The sequence below is a fragment of the Micromys minutus genome (assembly GCF_963924665.1).
Source record: "Micromys minutus genome assembly, chromosome: X".
Lineage (NCBI taxonomy): Eukaryota > Metazoa > Chordata > Mammalia > Rodentia > Muridae > Micromys > Micromys minutus.
This window is the reverse complement of record NC_137970.1, coordinates 46,546,024-46,571,656: the sequence shown is the minus strand read 5'-3', so window position 1 is coordinate 46,571,656 and position 25,633 is coordinate 46,546,024. Positions and strand designations below refer to the sequence as shown.

At 38.7% G+C, this 25,633-nt stretch overlaps 1 protein-coding gene and 1 pseudogene across 9 annotated transcripts in view; both read right to left on the bottom strand.

Annotated features, from left to right (window-relative positions):
• Nucleotides 1-25,633, bottom strand: part of EDA (ectodysplasin A) — a gene marked incomplete at both ends in the record, with an annotated part of 368,129 nt that overhangs the window by 32,242 nt on the left and 310,254 nt on the right. The gene's annotated exons all lie outside the window — the stretch shown is intronic.
• On the bottom strand, nucleotides 12,016-16,117 carry LOC308415779 (SWI/SNF-related matrix-associated actin-dependent regulator of chromatin subfamily E member 1-like; annotated as a pseudogene). The gene is made up of 2 exons: nucleotides 16,059-16,117; nucleotides 12,016-13,078 (listed from the first exon to the last, which is right to left on the bottom strand). The product of its transcript is annotated as an SWI/SNF-related matrix-associated actin-dependent regulator of chromatin subfamily E member 1-like (transcript).

Below are 25,633 nucleotides of genomic sequence, written 5' to 3'. Positions count from 1 at the left end.
GAGAGCAGTCCACAAATGGCAAAATGTAAAATACTGGTATCAAATTTGTGACAGAATATGAAGCAACAGGTACTGCCATCACACTGCTGGGTGAATGCAAAGTGGCACATTTGGGAAAACGGTTTGGTAATTCTGTAGAAATTGGCACAGAAATCACACCACTAAATATTACTCCAAAGAGCTAGAAATGTGTGATCACACAACTTGCATGCAGGTGCCTTTTATCAACAGTAGTCACAATTGACTCAAACTGGAAGCAATTATTTAACAAATGACTAATAAACAAGTTGTGATATATTTATACAATGAAATATTGCTCATCAATAAGGAGAAATAAGCTTTCAAGTCACAGATAGATCCAGAGAAAATTTAAATGCATATTGCTAAGTGAAAGAAACCAGGCTGAAAAGTGTATGTAGTACCATGTGACACTGTAGAAAGGGTAAACTATGAATGCTTGCCAAGGGAGAAAATATTTCTGAACTCTGTTTCTGTTCAATTTTCTGTGGATCATCGCTTTCTAAAAATAGAGTATAATCATAAAAATACGATAATAAAATATCTACTGGTTTAAAGTAAAACCATACTATACGTAATCAAGCATGGATCTTAGCCATATACCCACAACATACCACACCTTTGCCTCTGTTCATTGTATGTGCCTGAAATGCCCTTCTTCAACTCCACTTATTCCCAGTGCCTACTCATCCTTTAAGATGCTTCTTAGACATCAGTTCTGTATTCCATGATGTACTGATACATTTATCACATTGTAATCTTTTCATTTTTTATTTTACGTGCATTGGTGTTTTGCCTTTATGTATGTGTGAAGGTGTTGGATTCCCTGGAGCTGGAGTTATGAACATTTGAACCCAGGTCCTCTGAAAGAGCAGCTAGTGCTCTTAACATTAAGTCATCTCCCCAGCCCTCAGATTATAATCTTTTATTATGTGTTTGTTTCACTTACAATATTGTTAACTCTTTGAGGGTAAGAGCTATCAATTGTTCACTTCTGTGTCTTTTGTTCCTAAAGAATTTCTTTTTATAATAGGGGTTCAAAAGTGCTTGATGAAGAAATGAATGGTTGAAGGAGGTGATAATTAGAGATGTGAACCAAGATTCTTCAGACTCCAACTTATTTCATTTTACATTACACTGAATCAGCCATACCAAGTATATAGACAGATAGTTTCCAATTTACAGAGTTTCTTTTTTCAGTTTAAATAATTGAAAGTGATCTATGTGAAGTAAGTACTCAATAAATGTATGTTTTATTGTTTGTTGGTTGCACAGGTAGTACATATGTCTTCTTTTCTTTATGTGGAGAGTAACACCAGGGACTATGTATGACCAAAATTTCCTCAATACCAATTAGTAAAGAGATAAAAGAAAAGGGATGGATAGCAGATGAGTAAGTATAACAAAATATTTCTTATTTCAAAGCAGGCGGCTTCATATATAGCTCAGTGGTACAATGATAGCATAGGGTCAATTCCTAGTGCCACCCCACCGAAAAAACCCCAACCAACCAACCAAACAAGTATAAATATAATTTATGTCTTTAAATCTTGAAATCTTAGGAGTTTCTTTAATATTTTACTTTATACCATTAGAATTATAAACAGAATGCACAGATAAGTGTGGCAAGCCCAATACATTTGTAGAAGATGGAAGCCATTAGCTTCAAAGAAGAGTGAGAATTCTGAATGTAAACCACATGGAATGTCCATGCTCAGAACCCAGATTATGATTCCAACATCTGCTCTGAGCATGAGGGAAAGGACCAGAAGAGGTAGGACTGTGCAAGTTGATCCCACCCCTATTCCATCCCACCCTAGTCTCAAGTATTTCTGATGTGAGAAGGTTTGACTCTTTCATCCAACAATTTCCTTTATTTGCATTAGAGCAGAGATCCATATCTGGTTCAAGCTCCATAAACATGACTTAACTTATTAGCAGCTATGAAATTTTCTGGCTCACTTCTGTCTTGGTTTGGGAAAGACTCAAAAATATTACTGTGGTTAGGGCAACAGTAAACCAGCCCTGCTAAATGCTGACAGTTCAGAAGTTTAATAGTGCCTTAAAGTTCCATAAGGGATAGGCTTGTTCTCCTTATCAAAGACATACTCAAAGTGACAAGCATGTGCTCTTGCTAAGAAAACATTCTGCAACCTTGAGTCTTTGGTCACAAGTGGTTAAGATGAAAAAAGCTAGGCTTAGGAGGCAATATATGAAGATGAATCAAGAAGTAGTACAGCTTTAAATATTTGTGTGTGTGCATGCTTGGATGGATATAAGTACATATGTATGTGCAGGTGTCTGCACATATAGGCAGGTGCATGTAGAGGCCACAGGTCAAAGTCAGGGTCATTACTGAGGGGTATCCACCATACTCTTCTTTTTTATTACATTTATTTATTGCTGGAGTTTCTCTGGGAGAGACTGCTTGTATAAACATGGGGACATGTGTGCCATCACATTTGTGTGGAGGTTAGAGGATAATCTGTAGTTATCTGTCCCTCTTTCTTTTTTATGAATGATGTGTATTGGATATTCTCTGTATTTACATTTCAAATGTTATCCACTTTCCCTATCCCTCCTCCCCTTGTTTCTAGGAAGATGCTCCCACTCCCACCTCATCACCCTGACATTCCCCTACACTGGAGAAATGACCCTTAACAGGACTAAAAGCTTCTCCTCCTATTGATTCGAGACAATGTCATTCTCTTCTACCTATGTGGCAGGAGCCATGGGTCTCTCCATGTGTACTCTTTGGTTGGTGTTTTAGTCCCTGAGAGCTCTGGGGAAGTTTGGTTGGTTGGTAATGTTGTTCTTCCCATAGGGTTGCAGACCCTTTCAGCTCCTTCAATCCTTTCTCTAGCTCCTCCACTGGGGTCCCGATGTTCAGTCCAATGGTTAGCTGCAAGAATCCTCATTTGTATCAGTCAGTAAGTCTCTGGCAGAGCCTCTCAGGAGACAGATATATCAGGCTCCTGTCAGCATGAACTTCTTGGCATCAGCAATAGTGACTGGGTTTGGTGGCTGCATATGGGATAGATTCCCAGGTGGGGCAGTCTCTGGATGACCTTTTCTTCAGTCCCTGCTCTGCTCTTTGTCCCTGCATTTCCTCCTGTAAGTATTTTGTTCTCTCTTCTAAGAAGGACTGAAGCATCTACTCTTTGGTCTTCTAGCTTCTTGAGCTTCATAAGGTCTGTGAATTGTTTCGTGGGCATTCTGAACTTTTGAGCTAGTATCTGCTTATCAGTGAGTGCATATTGTATGTGTTTTTTTTTTGTGACTGGGTAACCTCACTCAGGATTTTCTAGTTCCATTCATTTGCCTAAGAATTTCATGTAGTCATTGTTTCTAATAGCTGAGTAGTACTCTATTATGTAAATGTACCACATGTTCTATATCCATTCTTCTGTTGAAGGACATCTGGGTTCTTTCTAGCTTCTGGCTATTATAAATAAGGCTGCTATAAACATGGTGGAACATGTGTCCTTGTTATATGTTGGAACATCTTTTAGGTACATGTCCAGGAGTGGTCTAGCTGGGTCCTGAGGTAGTACTCTGTCTCATTTTCTGAGGAACCACCAGACTGATTTTCAGAGTGGTTGTACCATCTTGCAATCCTACTAACAGTGGAGTAGTGTTCCTCTTTCTTCACATCCTCACCAGCATCTGCTGTCACCTGAGTTTTTGATTTTAGTCAACCAGTCACCCTTTTTAACTAGCCATTTTCTCAAGAATATCTGTTAATATCACACAGCTCTTTCATAATCCCTATAATGAAGGAATACAAAATGTATAAAACTTGGGAGATTAAAAACAGGATGATCAGGTTTTCAAGGCCAGCCTCAACTACATGAGACCCTACCTCAAGGTGCCAGAAGGTAAATAACTTAGTAATGTACTTAGCACTCAAGCATTAAGTCCTGTGTTTGGATCCCTAGCACCCACATAAAAGAAGAAGGAAGAAGTGTGGATGTTTTGGTCCTTCTTAGAAGGGGGAACAAAATACTTACAGGAGGAAATATGGAGACAAAATTGGGAGCAGAGAGTGAAGGAAAGGCCATCCAGAGACTGCCCCACCTGGGGATCCGTCCTATATGCAGTCACCAAACCCAGTCACTATTGCTGATGCCCAGAAGTGCTTACTGACAGGAGCCCGATATAGTTGTATCCTGAGCAGCTTTGCTAGAGCCTAACAAATACAGAGAAAGATGCTGTAGCCAATCATTGGGCTGAGAACAGGGTCCCAAATGCAGGAGTTAGAGAAAGGATTGAAGGAGATGAAGGGGTTTGCAATGCCACAGGAAGAACAATATCAACCAACCAGACCCCCTAGAGTTCCCAGAGACTAAACCACCAACCAAAGAGTGCACATGGAGGGACCCATGGCCCCAGTTGCATATGTAGCAGAGGATGGCCATATGGAGCATAAATGCGAGGAGAGGCCTTTGGTCCTGTGAAGGCTCAATGTCCTAGTATAGGAGAATGTCAGGGTGGGGAGGTGGGAGTGAATGAGTGGGAGTGAGTGAATAGGTGAGTGGGTGGCTGGGTGGGGGATCACGCTCATAGAAGCAGGGGGAGGGCAGATGGAATAGGGGAATTCTTGGGGTGGTGGAAACTGGAAAAGGGGATAACATTTGACAACTTCTCAAAATTTTCAATAAATTCAGCAGTGGAAAATGCAACTCTACAAAGACAACATAAACCAAACTTGGTTGGCCAAGCATTTTTCCCAAGAATTATCTATGTCTTTTGTTGAGTTAATACTCTGGCTTATACTCTTTAGGAATAATGAATTGTAAAAAGATCATTAACCTTGTTATCTTTTCTGAAACAGGTTTGAATTCTAGTGCTAACATTAAATACATATATGATGTTGGGCAAGTTACTTTTGCTTTCTGAATCAGTTATACTTAAAAATTTAATGATAGCAATACCTGTATAAAGCCCATGCACTGCAGCAATCATCAGCCAAACAAGATATTCCCAATGGTGCAATAGTGGCACTTATATCTTGGTGGTAACCAACAGCTGTTTAATTGCACATACTCAATAGGTAGGAATTCATGCCTGGTAATGTAAACTTAGGTAACTACCTATGGCTGGTGAGGTCATGAATCCCAAGAGAGAATCTACTATTGCCACTTTCTCAAACTAATATAATTTGTAGTTGCATTCCAATTTCTTATATCCATTCTAATTTCTTATACCTTGTCATTTTTACTCCTCACTGAAGAACCTTCTCTTTGAAGCATATGGAGACTACTACAGGAATCCACGCTTGTTAAAATATAGAAAGCAACAGATCACAGGATGTCTAATCCCAAACGAAACATCTACAACATAACCTCTCAGGAAACATTGTGGAAGAGGGGGCTGTAAGATTGTAAGAGTACCAATATGAGGGCTTTGAGATCATATCTTCTATATATGATAGTGAAGCTGTACACATGAAACCTTAACAATATGATTGCCTGGAGAAGACCTCAATAATGACAGTCAGTTGACATGCAAATATGGATGGGCAGAATGTCAGCAGACTAACTCTAGAGGAAGAGGTACTAGCAATTAATGGTCACTAAGAAAGGGAGAATTAGTTTTCTTCAGGGACCTTCTCTCCAGAGATTATCAAATACCAAGTGGTCAGCCTTAAGTATGTACAGCATTAAATCAATTTAGCAGATTATACACCTATATGTATGCATATACAGCTCAATAATTAAAGAATAAGAGGTCATGATTTGAGAGAGAGTGAGGGGGCAAAAGGGTTGGAAGTAAGAGAGAGAGGGATAAAAATGATATAACATTTTGCATGTAGGATTGTCAAGAATAGTATCTACCTCAAAAGAAATATGCAAGATAGTGCATAGTATATAAGATAATATCTAAGCACTCATAGATAACTAAAATCCTCATATACATAATGTCAGTACCATCCATAATTATCAAACAACATATCTAGCTAAAAAGGGTAACAAAAACAGCTTCAAGATAAGTCTGGCCTGAGGACTCAACTTTTTCTAAAGCCATATTTTGTATTGCTTTGGAACTAAGTATAGGAAGAACGTGAAGAGAACCGAACAAGTTGTCCAGAGATATAGCTCTGTAGTGTTATTTTTGTTCTCTGACCTTAGGTGAATCACTTCACTTCTCTACAATTCTCTTTAATGTAGATATGAACTAGATAACTTTTTCTCTAATGTTTCACAAGCCTCAACTATAAAATGCTAGAAGAGATTTATAAACTTATTGTTAAAGAAATCAGTGGTAAACGTTAAATCCAATTATAAAGAACAGTCCTATATAAAAAAGCTATTTTTATGTTCTAGCAGATGGCTGGCAGAAAGAGTGCTTTGCCAATCTGGTTACAATGAATTTCATATAGTGCATAATTCTGTATAACAAATGGTTTCTCTGGTCCTTGACCCTGTACTAGTCACTTCCTAACATTGCTCTAATCAACTACAGAAGTTGATTGGGTGTTACTTTCATTGTAGATGCATAGAGAGGAGCTTAGATAAGCGAATCTATAGAATTTCTAGGAGACATTTATGTCTAGTTCCACTAATTTACAGATGAAGAGGAAATAGAACAAGAAAGGTTAAGAGACTTGCCAGGGGGTCACACAGCAATAAGTGGCAGAACTCTGGCAGAGTTTGTTAAAGATTTTACTGCACTCTTTCACCCAATTGCTATATAAAAATGTTAAATAAAACCAGAAACAGATTACAAAACTCTACTGTTTATATGTCTTACTCTAGCAAGATATGCATTCATCCCTGCCCATCATTCCTGCCTTTTAAACCCTCTTCACAGGACGGCCCCTCTGATTTTGTGGTGCATGGTGATACAACTTAAAGCACAATAACCTTTTCTGGAGAACTTCAGTCAGAGGCTTTTTGAAAGTTTAAATAAATTATGCTCATTGATCCCCTTAAACACACGCACAGTTCTCTCCACAAAGGCCTCTGATTAGTCATGTGTGTTTTCTTAATATGAAATCATGCAGCCTTTTTTTCAAAAAGCTAGGCTAACAGACGCAAAATTCTTAACCACTATGAATATTAAAGGTTAATCTTCGGGCTCCTGTTTTTCTCCTTTCTACATAGTTTCTTATGAGTACATTCTGTTCTAAGATTCAACCCTTATAGTGAATGCTACTCTCTAAATCACAGCCTCTGACTACCATGGTGACACTGACGTTTGAATGTGTTCTTGTCACCTGGGACTTAGATTTAAACTCATTGCCTCAAATTTGGCTACACTTTTTGAACCACCTGAAGAGAGTCAACATCTCTCACTGCATAGACTCCTGCCCCTGAGGATTCTGATGCCATCAGCCTGCTGGGTGGGCATGAAAAGGAGCCACTAATGTCTGGCTGGAGTTGAAAACCCTGACCCAGGTCAAATGATGAATATTAATTGCACTCTCCTCCTTTATCTCGGTTCAAAGTCTGAGGTATTAAAGCTTTCAGTTCCTTGGATCGATGAGACAATAGAAATAAAAACAATTTGGGAAAGTGTGAAGTGTTAAGCACATTCAAGGAATTATTTTGAGCTGCATGCATATGAATCAAATGGATTGCTTTAGTAGTTGAGATGTGTTAATTCATTAAATATGTTAAAGGTTATAATAGCAATCCATCATCCAAATATTCTTGCCCAACAAAGCACAGGAATCAGAGAGAATCTACTGTTGGGACATGATGTAATTAATCAAAGCTATACCATATTCCTGTGAACAGGTTACACCTATCCATGGGTTGAAGGATCCCAGATGGTAGGTAACATGTGTTGTTTCCAGAAGTAATTCTGTAAGCCTTGCCTTTGAGGAATACAGCCGAAATTGCTGGGCAGCCAAACCACAAACTGGTTACACTGAGAACCACATTTCTACAATATGGCTCTAGATTGGGTTCCCAGAACATTTCAAGATGGCCAGTTTGTCTGCCGATGTGCATGTTGTTTCACTTTAACCAGAGATGAGGTTTATCCTGAGACTTACTGTTTGTTTTTACAGTGGGATTAACAGGGGAGTTCTTCGGTCCAGTGTGAGTATATTCTAGCCATTTAGTGACCATCCTAGAGTAGAGTTTACTAGTTATTCTTCAATATGGTGTTTTCATGCCTTCTCTGTTTTCATTATTGAGCTTGCTACATTTTCCAATTTTGTTCCAGGAAATACTGTGTACACGGATGGGAGCTGGGATTGGAAAAGGCATGGTTTCTGAAGTCATAGGATTACATTCAAGCTGAAGGTCCTCCCCTTACCAAGTGCTGTGTGACACCGAGGAAATGGCTGCATCTCTGGGTTAGTGCAGCCACATTTGTACAATGAGGATAATATCACTTACCTGACAGAGGTGTTTTAAGGATTATACAAGATATCAAAGAGAATGGATAAAATAGTCTCTGGACATTAAATAAATGTAAACTCATCACTTTGGAAAAAAACCTATTACTTCATTCATTTAAAACCTAAGTAAGCAGAAAGCTCAAGTAACCAAGTCTTTTTTATCTAATATGAATTGCTGTTCAGGGTCATAATCTCAAGGCATACATGACTCTGAAATGGCCTTAAAGGATTTAACTGCCTATAAAAACTGTTTCCAGCTGAGGTTTTCAACTATATTCAACTTACAAATGTTATTTGAACAGAAGATTTACTGATTTTACTGATACTGTCTTCATACTACAAGAAATGGACATGCATGGCCTACCCAGCTTGGGGATTTCTACCTACAGTATCTTTTTCTATTAGATTTCTTGTGTTTACTAAGCTACAGAATCTGATCAGTAAGTGATAAGTGTTTATATAACTCTCTGATATTTATACTTCTTTCATTGTATTAGTAAGTAATTCGGGGTGTCTCAGCAGGTAAAGGCATGGGCCACTCTTCTAGAGGACCTGGGTCCAGTTTCTAGAACCTTATGGTGGCTCACAACCACCTGTAACTCCAGCTTTAGGGAATCTGATGCCCTTTTAGGCCTCCAATAGTATTGGATGTCAATGTGTTGTATGTACACACATACATTCAGGTAAATACTCACATACACAAAATAACATAAATCTTTTAAAAAAAGAAATTCAAGGATAATGTTGAGCATCCCAACTTTAGTGAGAAGGCCTTTAAGCAACATGCTTATTAGACCAAGCTATGCTGCGATTACTAAGAAGTATCATAAAAGAATGCTAAAGTTTTATTGTCTTTTATCTGAGATGATCATTGACTTATTTCTTCTGAGTTGATGAAATGCACTATTAAACTTTTTCATAGCATAGAATCATCTTCACATTCCTAGCACAAAATGGCCATGGCACATAATACAGCAAATAAATATTTTTCAGGATTTGATTTGCTAGTTTCAGATTTTTCTAATGGCATTTATAAATTATTCCTTTATTGGAAGACAAAGAAAAATAACCTTAAAAACATCTAAAATTATTTTACAATGCTCATCAACCCTTTTTCACATGTAAAACTTTGAAAATTCCATACAATAGATGTGCTCATATTCACTCCTCACCCAACTTCCCTTAAGTCTACCTTGGTTTTTGGAAAAAAAGAAAGAAAAGAAAACCCATCAAATAAAATATCTGCTACCTATATACTCCTGGGTGTGGTATTCTAGTGGATCTTTGTTGACTAACCAGCAGCCAAAATCCTTAATGAATAACTGACTTTTCCTCTCCTAGAACCTACCAATAGCTCCTTAGCTAGGCATGGGAATTCATGCCCACCTCTCCTCTCCATGCTGGAATTTTATTTGGCTTGAGCTCATGCAGGTCTTGTGCATGCTGTTACAACTGCAGTGAGCTCATTTGTGCAACTGCCTTGCTCTGTCAAACACTATTACCTTGTAGTCATCTACTGACTCTTAACAACCTTTCTGCTCCTTCTTCTGCAATGATCCCCAAGTCTTTGGAGGAGAAGGAGGTATGACTAACATCCTATTTAGGGCTAAGCATTCTAGTCTCTTAATTTCTAGACCTTGACCAGTTGTGAGTCTCAGTTTTTAATCATAATTTACTGTAAAAAGCAGCATCTCTAATAACATGTGAGAGATACACTAATTCATATGTATAGTGAAAATTCACTAGGCGCTAATTTAATGCTATGTTCATTAAGCATAATAATGACAGCATCAGGGTCTTCCCTAGGTTGATGACCTATCTAACCACAGGTTCTCACCTGATAATGGTGCCAGGTATGGGTTCCTTCTGTGGAGTGAGCCTTACATCTAATCAGAATGTAGCTGGTTAGTGTGGTGGCTAATTTAATATCAACTTGACACATTTGGGAAGAGGTATTTTCAATGTGGAAAATGCCTTCTACCTGTGGTACATGTTCTTAATTAGTGAATGATGTGGGAAAGTCCAGCCTAGTGTGGAGGGTCTCACTTCTGGGCAGGTAGGTGGCCCTGTGCTAGATAACAAGGCAGGATCTGTAAGCCTTGGAGAATAAACTAATAAGCAGCACTCCTCTATGGCCTTTGCATCAGTTCCTGCCTTTAGTTCCTGTCCTAGAAGCAGTAAGATGAAATAAACCCTTTGTTCCCCAAGTTGCTTTTTGTCATGATGTTTTAATCACAGCAATAGAAACCCTAACGACAATGGCTACTCCCACCAGATTCATGCCAATAGTGTATTAGTAGCTATGTCTTACCAGACTGGATATTTAAAACCTTTTTAAAATATGAGAAATCTTAAGTTTCCTTCTTGGAAACATGTTATCAAGGTCATATCCATTTCCCAAAATGAGCCAGGAAGCATCTTTTCTTTATGTATGTGTTTTAACAGTTTATAGTACTTGGGAACATTTGGTTTTATAGCATTTTGATTGATTTGGGTATGACTCCTGTTTTCTAGGATATCATTGGGTAGTGTGACCATGGTAGGAACAAAAGCCCAATAATATCCATTTAATAATATTCAGGGGTTGGGCAGATATGGAGAGATGTCTTAGTTAAATAAAGTATTTGCTGTACAATTATGAGGACCTGATCACCATTTTCTCTTTTTTTTTCTTTTTTGGTCTTAATTTCTTTATTATGTTTGGACCTTTAAGAAACATATACCATCATATATACCATTATTCAGTAAAAATTTAGTCTAGATTTTAGAGAGCAAACACTACAAACTATCTTGTTTCTGGTCTCTAAGTCTACTAAAGGGCTTATAAAAAAAGTAGGTTTGGTTCTGATCTATGGGATCTCAATCCTTGAGGTTTTCACCACTGTGGAGTATGCTTGAGTGAATGAATGTAATTCCTGTCTTCCTTTTGGCATGGGCCAGTCACTGTGAAGTCTGTAGTGCATTTTAAGAATATTCCATCCCTTAAGCTCTGCCATCTATCATGTCTTTGAAAAACCGATCTGATAAAAAAGTATTTCTTTTCCTCTGAACAATAAGGATGAGTTTCCAAGAACAAATCCCATATTCACTTCACTGAAAAGCGCTACAGATGTGCACGTGCAGTTCTCTCATAATGAGAAATCCACAACAGTAACTACTCTCCCTGCCCCCACGGGAGACATCTCTGTCTCGCTAGTTTCAGATTACACCGTACCCTGTAAGAGAACTCCTGGTATCTGATATGTGAAATAAGGAGAGCAAGTGAACAGACACCTCATGCTGTCAGGAGAGTTCTCTGTACAAGCACACAAGGCAGGGGACTCAGAAAGCTGTTGTTAGGCTGGGGGGTGGGGATTTAAAGCTATGGCTTTGGTGAGCACCCGAGTGAGCTGAAGGAAGGCATTTGTAAGAGCAGATCCTGCAGCATCCAAGGTAGTTCTCAAAGAGATGGGTATCTTCTTGATTAACCTTAGTTCTGAGGTTTCAGAAGTTGAAAGCTAAGAAAGAAGGGCAGATGACCTTTATAGTATAAATGGAAAAGGAAATAATACACAGACCACGCAACACCATTAAAACAAACAAATGAACAACCAACCACATTTTTTTATTTAAAAAAGTTTTAGGTCACAATAAACAAGGCAACGTTACTCCTTCTTGTCCTCTGGCACTGGGTCTGTGGGCGGCTCCTCCACTATGGTGCTGTTGCTCTCTGAGCAGGTGTTACTGTAACTTGTCCCTTCCACCTCCATGCTGTCAACCCTCTCCTGCCCACTCTCCTTGTCCTCAGGAGTAGACTCGCCTTCTTCACTACTCTGCTGGCTCTCTGCAGTGTCTCAAGGTGTGTCTCCTATGTCTCCATTGGGATGTTCTCATTCTTCTCCTCAGCTTTGTTCGAGACTTGCTCTTCCTCGGGGCAATGCTGCCCTGACCGCCCTCAGCTTGCTCTGCGGCCTCCTCCTCCCTCTCCTCCTGCCTTCTGTGATCTGAGCTGCAGTCTTCTCCGTGTCTACTTCCGCCTTCAGACCACACAGTCTTTCAAGTTCATTGTTAAAGGAGTCTGTGCTTTCCAGGAATTTCCTCTTCTCTTCCTGGTGTCGTTCCTGTCGATCGAGGACCTGCATTCTGTTGTGACAACCGACTGCACATCAGGTACTACATTCTCACTGAGGATTTCACTGATAAGGCCACAGTTGAAAAGCCATCATCACAATCATCTGGATCCTCAGCAGGCTGAATGCTCATGTGAGGTTCTCCTTTCTCCATGTGAGACTGTCTCTGTCGACTTTCCTCCTCGAATGCAGCTTCCGTACTTTTTGCATTAATGTATGCAAGGTAGGCAGGGGAATTGGGATAGGCCTTCATAGACTCGCTGCACTCAATCTTTTCTGCTTTGTATTTACTTAAATATTCTTGCTTCTCTTCATCAGTGAAATCTCACCACATGCCACCAATAATTTTGCCAATCTCCCACAACTTTAGGTCAGGGTTGGAAACCTTTACTTGGTCCCAGACCTTTCTGCTGTACCTCACGTAGGGCATCTGTGGCTTATCTGGTGGCTTTGGAATTGTAATGCCAGAGGATGCCATGACCCAGCTGTTGGTGCCCGGGTTCCCTCCCCACCTGTAGTTGATGACTGTACGGATTGTATCCCACAATCCCTGGTGTGCTGGGCAATTGCTGGGGTGGGAGGTGGGGCATAAGATGGTCTTTTGACATTTTGGAAGATTAAGTTCTTAGTTCCTTAAGAGTGAATCTGAGACACCTCGGGAGGAGACACCGACTTCACTCTGATCTGTATTTTCCATCAGCCATGTCAGGAGCTAGGTACGGCAGCATGTGCTAATAATCCCAGAACTGTGGAGGGAGAGGCAGAAGACTTCCTGGGTCTAGTTGAATTGTCAACCTTAAGATTTAGCGAAGGCCTTGTTCAAAAACATATGATGGAAAGTAGTTGAGGAAGGCATCCAATGTTGACCTCTGATCTCCACATGCACATCTACACATATGTGCACATGTACAAACACTTACATACAAAACAACACACAGACACACACACACAGAGGACTGGGTATATATGTCAACAATATAGTGTTGTGTATCATTCAAAAGGCTTTGTGTTCAATGTCTAATATCACAAAGAATTAAAAAAAATGCTTTTCCTAGTTTGTAGCACTTTTTTGAAGGATAACTGGTATATGATTTTAGCTTAGTTTACATTTTTAACAGTTCTCTCAACCATGTTAGTCAAACACACTTAAGCATAAATATTACAACCAGCGGCAACAAAAACTGTCATGATCTCTTTTTAACTGCCCCCCCACGTTCTTATCAGGGGCCAATGTTATCTCCAGTGACATTAGAAATAGGAGGGATGAAAGGTTAGAGTGTGAGGAAAGGTTTCAAGGAGAAATGGATTCTTGGGAGGTTTGCCATGAAAAAGCATTATGGTGAGATGTAGTTTTAATAGATCATTGGAAGGGGACTGGTTGCTAGCTAAGGTGACTAATATGGGAATTGGGAAGGGAAATGTATTTTCAATATTTATTCTCACCAATTAATATTTATAGAATTATTAGCATTCTTCATTTTTAATGCATAGATGTTCCTGAAACAGACATCTTATGGGAATATAGTAATTAATTTACAAATAGCAGGTATCAAGAGTAACTGATGTGCATTTTATTGCCTTATAATCCAGCAAAATCCTTCCATATTTAGTAAATTCAATATTTGGACCTTTTATTCCCCTTTTGCATTTACCAAACACAAAGAGAAGTGAGGAGCACACTGGCATACATGGGTTATAACTGAAAGGCCTGTCTATGGGGCAGAGTGTGCGGGTGTCATGTTCTCTGCCGTGGTTTGAGAAGCCAGTGTCCAGGAACTACCACAATCTATGTTTCTAGGCAACTATGGATCGGCTTTAAACTGCATTCTTCTAATTGTTCTGCTCAGTCCTTTCCTTGTCTAGTGATCCTCTTACTTGACTATTTTGCTGGGAACATCTGGGTCAGTAACTTTCCTTCAACACTTTGGCTTATTTTTCCTAATCTCCAGGGATATTACGTAAAGGCTAGTTGAAATGTAGGTTGTGACTCAGTGGGGTCTCATACAGAGCATAGATTTAACATCTAGACAAATCTAAGTTTTGCCCATTTGTCCAAACAACTGGGTGGAAGTGTCTGGGCTCTGAGGATTCTGTTACTTGTAGCTCAGTGACTGCCTCTTCTGGAACTGAGGAGCAAGGTTAACAAAAACCAGCAACCAACTAGATTTGCCTTTTAATAGAAATATATAAAAAGTTGAACACATTATTTACAAAAACTATTTTTAAACAAAGTCCTTCCCAATATTACTCCAACAGCCGACTGTGGGTTTTTCCCATTCCAAGGAATGAGGTCATGCTTTATGGGAGACATCTGCTTCTGAGGATATTACTGCCCTGAGCACAGAACATGACTTCATTAGAGGGAACAGTGGACTAGAGAGATTCAACAGGAGACTTGCAGATGTGACAGTAAAAGGAATAGGAGCCAATTGAGATTCCTCTCAAGTCTCTAGGCTTCAGGATAGACCAAAGACCTGGTGATTTCACTCTCATATGACTTCCTTTGTTTTAAAAGCATGAGTTATGTGCGAAGGCTTCCAGAAAACTGTAACTCATAGCAACACCACCTGTATTTGTAAATAGAAAAAGCTTTCTTCTCTCATGGAATTGAATAAATTCCATTCTGGGAAGAGACTAGGTGCTTGAAACATTAGGGTGGCTACTGAATGTGTCCACCCACACAGAGTCCATTTTGTTTCAAGGAAGCATTGTTTTAAGCAGCTGTATATAATGTCATCTTTCAGTTCTGAGAGCAAATTCAGAACATTAACAGGGATTTGGGCTTTCTAGGAAGATGCTTTCCAGAGCAGTTTTATAGGACTTTGACATATGTTGTTTATAACCTTAATTTTTAAAATGAGTAAGTCCATAAATCTGTTACCTACTAACCAAGCCCTGGTCTACTTGCATCTGTTCCCATTTTACATAATACTGTAAAGAAATTTCAATAGACAGCTAAATATTTTGGGGTTATTCATAGTCTTCTGTTCCTATTGACTAAGACTTTTCAAAGAAAACCCTCAAAATCATTTTAAAAGGCAATAATTGCTGGCTTAATTTACCAGTCTTTGCTTCGAAGTACTCAGGATGCAGCTGGAGTCACAGAAGTGGGAGGGGGGTGTTAAGAGATCATGAGGCTGGGTTCCCTATAACCTAGGAGGACTAGGAATTTGGAGTGTTAAGGAAGGCTAGTTTGCAACCTCTTATTGTAACTTGCTTTTAGCTGGGAATCTTAGTCAGGGGCAGTAAATTGTTTCTTGTATATATGGTGTTTCATGTTGCAGAACAAGTGTGTCTGCCTCATATCTGGGTTGTGTTGTGTTTAAAGGATTATTTAGAAAGAATGAAAGAAAAATACAAATTTCTGGGCCTCATCTCAGAGCTGCTAAATATAATCTGAAGACAGAATCAGGAGTCAATGAGTAGCATAAAACTGCCAATGTAAGGGTCATCTAGTAGGGTACTAGTGGTAGACACATGACAAAAATAAGTTAGAGAATAGAGGATACATGAGATCAGCAGCATGACATCTTACAAAGTACATTTTCAAATACCTTTTTATTTAATCCTAGCATTGCCTTTCTGTTACTGTCCAGTCTACAGAAAAATTTAAACCTCTATGAACGTGGTTCCGCATTCTGCCTTGCTGCTGGAGTTCGAAGAATGCTGCTCTGGCAGACAAAAGAGGGAGGTGCTAGGCTACAGACAGTCCACCCTCAGGGTGCTGGGCTTGAGGAATGCCGAGGTAGAACATAGCCTCAGATGGGGGTTACAGTCTGGGAGAGAAACAGCATAGGCTGAGGACAAGGTTGGGGTTCCCATACCCTGGGCATCCAGATGCAGCTGGAAACCGCAAGGAATTGAGAATTAAGGGGCCAGTGGGCCTGTGATGAGCTCTGGCCAGAGAGAGGGGAAATCCAGTTTAGCTTCAATGGTGTCTGGAGCACAGAGGGGCCTTCGGCAAGAAACTTAGGCGGCATGGCTCTGTATGACCAAGGCGCCGCCCATAGCCTTCTCTTGATGAGAGAGACAGTCCTTGCTTGTCCAAACTGTTTATTTGTAGTGGAAAATGGATACATATGACTTAAAACCCCCAGGGGTCATCTAGATACCTCATTAGCATGGAGAACTCTGTGCTCTGTGTTGTGCTATCTGACTAGTTGTCCCGATCCTCATGTGGAGTATGGTAGTCACTTGCTCCAGGGCAGACACTGGGTTGGGAGTAGACGAAACTCTTACTATTCTCAGATATGAGAATTGCATGGGTCTTGTGAATCTGCTCAACCTTCCCAGTTTTTGCCTGGTGTCAGGGTTCCAGTTGCCCCACACATGAACTCTAGGATCTTTTAGTAAAAGGCTGAGTTATGACTGACAGCAAATCTCTTGTTTTTGCTACTTATCATAACTTCTTAACAGTCTTAGATTAGGGCACTGATTTCAAACAAGGGAAAATGATAGCTCAATAAAAAAAATCAATTATCATAATATGATAAAATCATGCAAAGGCCGATATCATATCAGCATTACATTTGGTGCCTTTAAGGGATGGAATCCATTCTTGTATAAAATTATAACAAGGATAAGTGATTCAACCTTCCTTTAATCATACTTTTTTTTTTTTGCCCTTTCCCTCCTCAAAGCTTACAGCTTAGCAGTAAGCATATTGACAACTACATTATATATTCCAACCTGAAGAAGTATGGGATAGAGAAATGAGGAAGTAATGGAAGAGTAACCAAGAATTCATCCTAGGCAGATGTTTCCTAATGACCAAGTATATAGAATGCAAAACAGGCATTCTTTGAACTTGGTCATTTAAGGCACACTACTACTTGCTACATACACTCATAATGTACAATTTCATGTCTTTCTCAGTGCAGGCATGCCACTTTTCTCTTAAAGATAGTCATGACAGCTAGTGTTGTCGACTTGATAGAATCTAAGAAATACTTAGGAGACAAGCTTCCTGTATACCTATGCAGAATTACCTGGATTAGGTTAACTGAGGTGGGAAGACCACCCTAACTGTGGGTAGCAACATTCTAGGGGCTGAGGTCCTGGACTGAGTAGAAGGAATAGCAGCTGAGCAGGAGAATCAGTATGTTCCTGTTCCTGGCTGTGGATGCAGTAGCCACCTCAGGTTCTTGGCACCATGACTTCCCACCATGATATATATGCCTTTAAATTGTAAGCTGAAATAGCAAGAAAGCACACATTACAATCACCTGAAGTGGAATTTAAACTCTGTCACTCTTACTGTGTGGACCAAGACAAGCTATGTATGTATGTATATATGTATGTATGTATGTATGTATGTATGTATGTATGTGTGTGTATATATGTATGTGAAACTGGGGTTTGACCTCAAACCCCTGTATATGATGAACAATCACACTACTACAACATGCAACTTGTAACATGACTTTCAACATTTTTGTATTTTTATCTGTAATAAAAAATAACATCATGGCTTCTCAATGTTGTTACAATGAATAAATTAAATTATCCTAGCATTAATTTGCCTAGCAGTACCTAATACATAATCAGTAATTAATTGATATCAATAGGGATTTAATCAGTATTAATCTTTATTTCTGCCCCTCAAAGTTCCAGTAATAATACAAAGTGGATTTAAGATTAAGGTTTTATTTTATTTTATTATAATGTATTTAAATTCAATATTTTAGGTAATCTCATTTGGGGTTATTTGTAAACTTCAGAATCAACCTAAGTAAAATGAGAGTGTGCTATATATTTGAAGTGAAATTCTTTTTATATTAATTTGATAGATATTTATGTTTTGTTTCATTTTATTTTTTGCATTTTATTGAATATTCTCTGTATTTACATTTCAAATGTTATCCCCTCTTCCCACTCCCATTTCCCCCTCCCCTCACTTCCATGAAGGTGCTCCCTCTCCCAACCACCCTCTCCCATCTCAGCACCTTGGCATTCCCTTACAATGGGAAAATGTGCCTTCCCTGGACCAAAGGCCTCTTCTCCCATTGATGCCAAAGAATGCTAGAGGATAGCATTGTCTGGTATTATTTGCATTTTTATTGGATATTTTATGTATTTACATTTCAAATGTTATCCCCTTTCCCTGTTCCCCCCTCTCACTCCCATCCCCTTCCCCCTGCTTCTATGAGGCTGCTCCCCCCCCCACCCACCCACACCTCTTCTCCCTTGTATTCACCTACACTGGGGAAACAATCTTTCTCAGGACCAAGGGCTTCTCCTCTTATTGATGTTCAACAATGCCATCCTCTGCTACATAGGCATCTGGAGCCATGGGTCCCTCCATGTATACTCTTTGGTTGGTGATTTAATCCCTGGGAGCTCTGGGGGTTCTGCTTAGTTGATATTGTTGTTCTTCCTATGGGGTTGAAAACCCCTTCAGCTCCTTCAGTCCTTTCTCTAACTCCTCCTTTGAGGTCTCCGTGTTCAGTCTGATGGTTAGCTGCAAGCATCCTCATCTGTATCAGTAAGTCTCTGACATCTATATCAGGCTCCTGTCAGCAAGCACTCCTTGATATCAGCAATATTGTCTGGGTTTGGAGGCTGCATATGGGATAGATTCCCAGGTGGGGCAGTCTCTGGATGGCCTTTCCTTCAGTCCCTTCTCTACTCGTTGTCTTTGCATTTCCTCCTCTGAGTATGTTGCTACCCCTTCTAAGAAGGACAGAAGCAACCACTTTTTGATCTTCCTTCTTGAGCTTCATATGGTCTGTGAATTGTATCTTGTGTATTCTGAATTTTTGGACTAATATCCACTTAGCAGTGAGTTCATACCATTCTAAATAAATGATTAGTGGTACTGGGATAATAGCTATTAATACTGGAAAAGAATAATATCTCTTTATTAGATTATACACAAAAGCAAATTACAGATAAAGACTAAAGACCTAATTTGAAGAAAAAACATTTTAGTAGATGTAGAGGCAAATACTGAAGGATATTTTTATAACCTTAGTCTATTGAATGGCTTTTTAAACAAGCAAAAAAAATTCATAGGTTAAAGGAGAATCAAATAGACTATTTCAACACTGGTTTTGGTGAAGCTGTGACAAAATGCAGTATCTCATGCATGGTTGCTGAGCAGTTTGGAAATATCTGATAAAGATGACAATGCTCTCTGTCTCTTATGGCTTAGCAGTTCCACTTGAGATGCAGGCTTGGATAAACTCCCTACAAATATAGTCAGTATCCAAGGAGACATGAATGAGAATATTTATCCTGGCTTTGTAAAGAAGGAGTGGAGGCCTCACTGCCCACCAACAGGAGAACAGATAAACAACTTGCTGCATATTCATACAACAGAAAATTCTATAGTATTTAAAATGAATGCACTACATAGCTATGTTTATCAAGATGAATGGATTTCAAAATGGTGACATTATATGAAGAAGTAAATGAAAAAATATAAAGACACTATCATTTATCACAATTTAAATCAAATGTAAGTCAGACTTCTGGCTCTGGAATAATGGCTCCTCTCCTGTAACTACAGCTAGGCAGGTACCTTAGAAAAATAGAAAATCATAAAAAGACTGTGAAAGTTGAAGATGAGTTGTGGATTTCATACAGAAGAAACTATATAAGGGTGAAGTCTTTGGGTTTTCTTTCTTTGTCACTTATGTCTCAGCCTTGGTACACACTGGATGGGCCTATACATAGTTATTAACAACAAGCACAGACAAAAATAGAGGGGGAAGTATGATATCTGCTGTGGCAGAGGGAAGGGAAGAGGGAACACTAGCAGGAACTTAGCAGAGAAACCTTTACCCAGTGGCAAAAGCATATGTTCATTTCAACAAAACTGGAATAGTGAAACTTGAGCGAGCTGGCCCATCCCTTGCTGTATGCCAGTTAGTAGCAGGTAGTCTTGCACTGAAGAGTGCCAAAAGATTTTAAACAAAATTTAGAACATTAAATAAACTATGAACTGTTGAAGTTTCAATTAACTTACTCATTATACCACAAAGTCTAACTTAAACTAAAAAAAAAAAAAAAAAAAAAAAAAAAGGATTAAAACCAGAAGGCACCCGTGAGAAGACAGAGATTATAGAAACATATGACATATATTTGTAGCCATCAAAGGAATGCTTTAATGAATAATTATGAACACAGTTGATATAACTTAGAGTCATCTGACAAAGGAATAGTCTTAGTAAAGAAATTGAAGCTATAAATAAGAACCAAATTGAAATACCAGAAATGAAAATGGAAAAAAAAAAGTTAAAAAAAAAAAAGAAAAAAAAAGCTTAGTTGAGGGAGTCAACGGCAGCCATATAATATTTAAATTTCTGAAAAGTAACCACAAGTTTAAAACCTTGAATGTAATGTCCTTCAACAGAGGAATGGATACAGAAAGTGTCGTACATTTACACAATGGAGTACAGCTATTAGAAACAATGACTTTATGAAATTCCTAGGCAAATGGATGGAACTAGAAACTATCATCCTGAGTGAGGTAACCCAGTCACAAAAAAAAAAAAAAAACACTCATGGTATGCACTCACTGATAAACAGATACTGGCCCCAGAAAGCTCTGAATATCCAAGAAACAATTCACAGACCTTATGAAGCCCCAAAAGAAAGGCCAAAATGGGGATGCCCGAGTCCTTCTTAGAAGGGAGAACAAAACAATCAGGGGAGAAAATACAAGGTCAAATAGAGGAGAAGGGATTGAATAAAAAATCATTCAGAAGCTGCCTCACCTTGGGATCCACCCCGCATGCAGCCACCAAACCTAAGCACTTTGGCTGATGCCAAGAAGTACTTACTGGCAGGAATCACATAGAGATGCCTACCCAGGGGCTCTGCCAGAGTCACACAGATACAGCTGAACATGCTTGCAGCTAACCATAAGACTGAACACAGGGACCCCAATGAAGGTGCTAGAGAAAGGATTGAAGGAGCTGAAAGGGGTTGCAACCTCATGGGAAGAACAATGTTATCATCCAACCAAACCCTCCACAGCTCCTATGGACTAAAACACCAACCATTGAGCATGCATTGAGAGACCTATGGCTTCAGGTGCATATGTAGCTGAAGGTAGCAGTGTCTGGCATCAATGTGGGAAGAGGCCTTTGGCTCAGGGAGGGCACGTTTTTCTAATGTAGGGGAATGCCAAGGCAATGGGATGGAGAGGGTGACTAGGAGCTAGTGCGCCTTTGTGAAGATGAATGGAGAGGGAAGGGGTGGGAGCCGGATGGGGGGAGGGGATAACATTTCAAATTAAAAAAAAAAAGCAAAACAAACAAACAAAAAACCTTGTATATAGTCAGAGAAGAATGAAGCTTTCTGTGTAGTGAAAAGAGGAACCTAAATGGTAATGTATACAACATCAGAAGCTAGGAAGATCTCAGGGAAACACTGCATACTTTTTTCAACTGTTAAAAGAACTGTTAAACTCCAATTTTAGCTCTACCTAGTCAAAGTGCTATCCGGGAATTAAAGATATACCAAAAAATCATCACACAAAGGTACACAAAGAGAATATGTTACCAGTTGGCCTACCCCAAAGAATGGTCTAAAAAAGAAAATAAGTGAGAAAGAAGGAGTCTTAAACAACTACAAAGGAAGAAAGAGCCAAGAAAAAAAAAAGGTAAAAGATTATAAGTAAAGACCAATACATGTTATTCTCTTGCTTTTTATAGTATGGCAAAGAAATAAATAAAATAGAATCAAAGATACAACATTGTATCATGTAGTTCCCAATACATATCAAGGACATTCAGGTAATTAGAATGTGTTGTGTAAATGAAGAGACTTAAGAGAGGTAAAATCTCTATCTTTGTATAAGGAAATGATAACTTTAATAGAGGAGTGGTTCCTATGTATTATATAATAAATCCATAGATATTATACAATACACATATTCTCTATATATCTACATCTATATCTATATCCATATCCCTATCCCTATCTATATATCACAAAACTATCTAGATAGAGAAACATACCCATAATGCATCACTGAAATAGAATTATAACACATGAAACAGCAAAAATGGAAATAAAAATAAAAATCCAAAGGACAAGAAGTGTAAAATTTGGTGGATTTAAGCCATAATATAGAAATAATAACCTCACTGCCACACATGCTAGTGTTATATTGCAATAGCAGCACATGAGGGGCTGAGGTAGGAAGACTATAGAGTCAAAATCCATTTTTAGTACTTAGTGAGTAGGAGGCCAGATTTGGCTCATAGCAAGCCCATGTCTCAATAATTAAAACCCAAGCAATGGTCAAAGCAAATAAAAGCCTATGAGTTAACCACAGTTTTTTTTTAAACTAAGAAACTTCATATATGACAAATGCATATAGAAGTTGAAGTGATTTGTGTTTTAATTTTGTACTCTGCAAATTTGCTGAAGTAATATTAATTCTTAGGTTTCTTTTATACATTTTTCGAAGCTTCCTATATAGACAACCACATAATCTACAAATAGCAATTTTCTTTTCTACTAAGTGAGAAGCATATCAACTCTATTCCCTTTTCTCATTTTTCTATTAGTCCATTGAGAATTTCATACAATGTATTTAGTCATATTCATGCTTGTCCTCAACTCCACCTAGATCAACCCCTCTTTTACTATACAACTACCTTTGTGGCATTTATTTATTATTAAGAAACTCCATTAAGCATGTGGCATACATCTTAAGTCCCAGCACTTGGGAGGCAGAGGCTGATGTATCTTTATGAGTTACAGACTGCCTTGATCTTCAGAGCAAGTTTCCAGGACAGTTACAACTACACAATGAGACCCTATTTCATAAAATTTGTGTTGCTCATATATCACATATACTTGGATGTGTAGTCATCTACTGGAGCATGGTTGAAGTTACCAGGGGCCACATCCTTAATCCTCTTACAACAGCTACCAAACTCCAATAGTTACTTAGTAAGGTGTAACAAGCACTTCAGACATGCCCAAGTGGTACAATAATGGCAATAATATTATGGGAGTAAACAACCACTATCTAACTTGATTTAAGGCTTGATCTGCCTGATATATTTATTGGGACCAAGAACCTTAGTCTTCAGTGGGGTACATACTACCATTACTCTTCAAAATAGACAACAGTATTAAGCTATTAATGATTTAACATTTCAACTACAGATCAGTGGGTCTCTGAAACCCTCCTCAGAGAAACTTCTTTTCACTGTAGATGGTAATTAACCCAGAGACCGGCAACTTGTCAAGATGCAGAAAATAAGAGACCATGGAATGATTAGCCTTTAATGGAATATTGTATCACACTTCTTCCTCCAAGAGTCAGGGATTATTTTAGAAGAGGTGTCCGAAAAAAATGTAGAAGCTAGAGGTAGTAGGGGTCTATAAGAAACTGTTTTTAGACAGCTGGGAAGCACATGAGAACTCACAGCAGTGGTGATACAATACACAGAACTTGCTGAAGCTTAAGCCAGACAAAAATCCCTATTCCTTTTATTTTGTTCTGTTTTGTTTTGAGACAGGGTTTCAGCCCTGACCAAGCTGGCATCAAAATCACTGCCTCCGCCTCCCAAGTGCTGGGATTAGACTTGTGACCTGCCCAGTAAAAATTCCCATTTCTTAAAAACAAAACAAAACACCAGTTATATCTTAAATTTTTTTTCAGTTTTGAGATTATAATATAATTACTTTCCCCTTTTCTTTCTTCTCTCTGAAACCTCCTATATACCCCCTTGTTTCTTTCAAATTCATGGATCCCTTTTCATTAAATTTTGTTATATGTATTATGTATATGTTCATATATAATACATATATAAATGTATAGTTCTAAATGTATAAATGTGATCTGCTTAGTTATATCTTGTTACTTGCATGTATGTTTTTAGGGCTGACCATTTGGTATTGGATAACAAGTCAGTGTGCAGGGATCACTGTGGAAGTTGGGACTGGAAAGTTCATAGAAACCAGAGGATCGGGGAGTTTGCTAAGAGATCTGTTTCCTAGGAATGTCAGAAGCTATACCTATAAATTCTCATCAACCTAAACCTGAACTGAACCAGTAGACCTCCCCCCAACCCCTGTTTTAGTATAGTGGCTAGCATTTTCTAGTACCATGTCAATAACAATAAGAAATGACAAGTGCTTTGTTTCTTTCAGTCTTAGGAAGAAAACAGCATTTTTTCTTCATAAAATATGACACTAGCTGTTTTTTTTAGCCTATCTGAGTGCAGCTGCTTACAGAGGCCAGAGGCAGTGGATCCACCAGAGCTGGAGTGACAGATGGTTGTAAGCTGCCTGATGTGGGTGCTGGGAATAGAACTTGGGTCCTCTGGAAGAACAGCAAATGCTTTTAATTGCTGAGCCATCTCTCTGGACTGGACCTGTGTGCCTGGGCCTATGCCTGTGCATATGTGTGTGAGACAGCTCATGTATGAAGGCATAGGACAATTTTACATGTAGGTTCCGGGAATGAACTCAAGCACCTTTACTCACTGTGCTATTTCACTGACCCTTTCAATGTATGAGGCTAATTTTACTAACTTCTAAATACAGAACCAGTCTTGTATAAAAGCTGGAGCAAATTCCACTTTACCACAAAGCACAACTGTTTTGTACATTGTAGTATTAATATCTTGTTGAGAATTTTTATATTGAATTTGATCAGAACTTTGGTCCTTATTTTTCTATATTTTGGGGTGTTTTATCTCATTTTGGTATTAAAATGACATTAAGCTCACAAAGTAAATGTTATACTGTTCTTTTCTTTCCTATTTTCTAGAAGAGGTTGGATAAAGTTTGTGTTAATTCTAATATTTGTTAGAGTTCTCTACTGACATTACCCGGGCTTGGGGAGTCCTTTTTGTGAATCTGCTTATTACTGTGAATTCTATGTAGCTTTAAAAACTTCCTTTGATATGATCTCCAAGGGTCATGGATTATTTTGATGCATATTATCTCAAATGATAAGTATTGTTAAGTTCTCTACATTGTTGGTACTGGTTCCCAGTTTAATTGTCTCATGATCATATAACATATTCTGTAGTATGCAAACTCTACTAAAATTGATAAAGTTTGTTTTATGGTTGAGGATATGATTTACCTTGGTAAATGTTGCACAGAAATTAGGTAATATCTGAGGAAGGCATGGTGGCACATGTGTATAAATCCTTCCATGAGCAAGTCTGAGTCA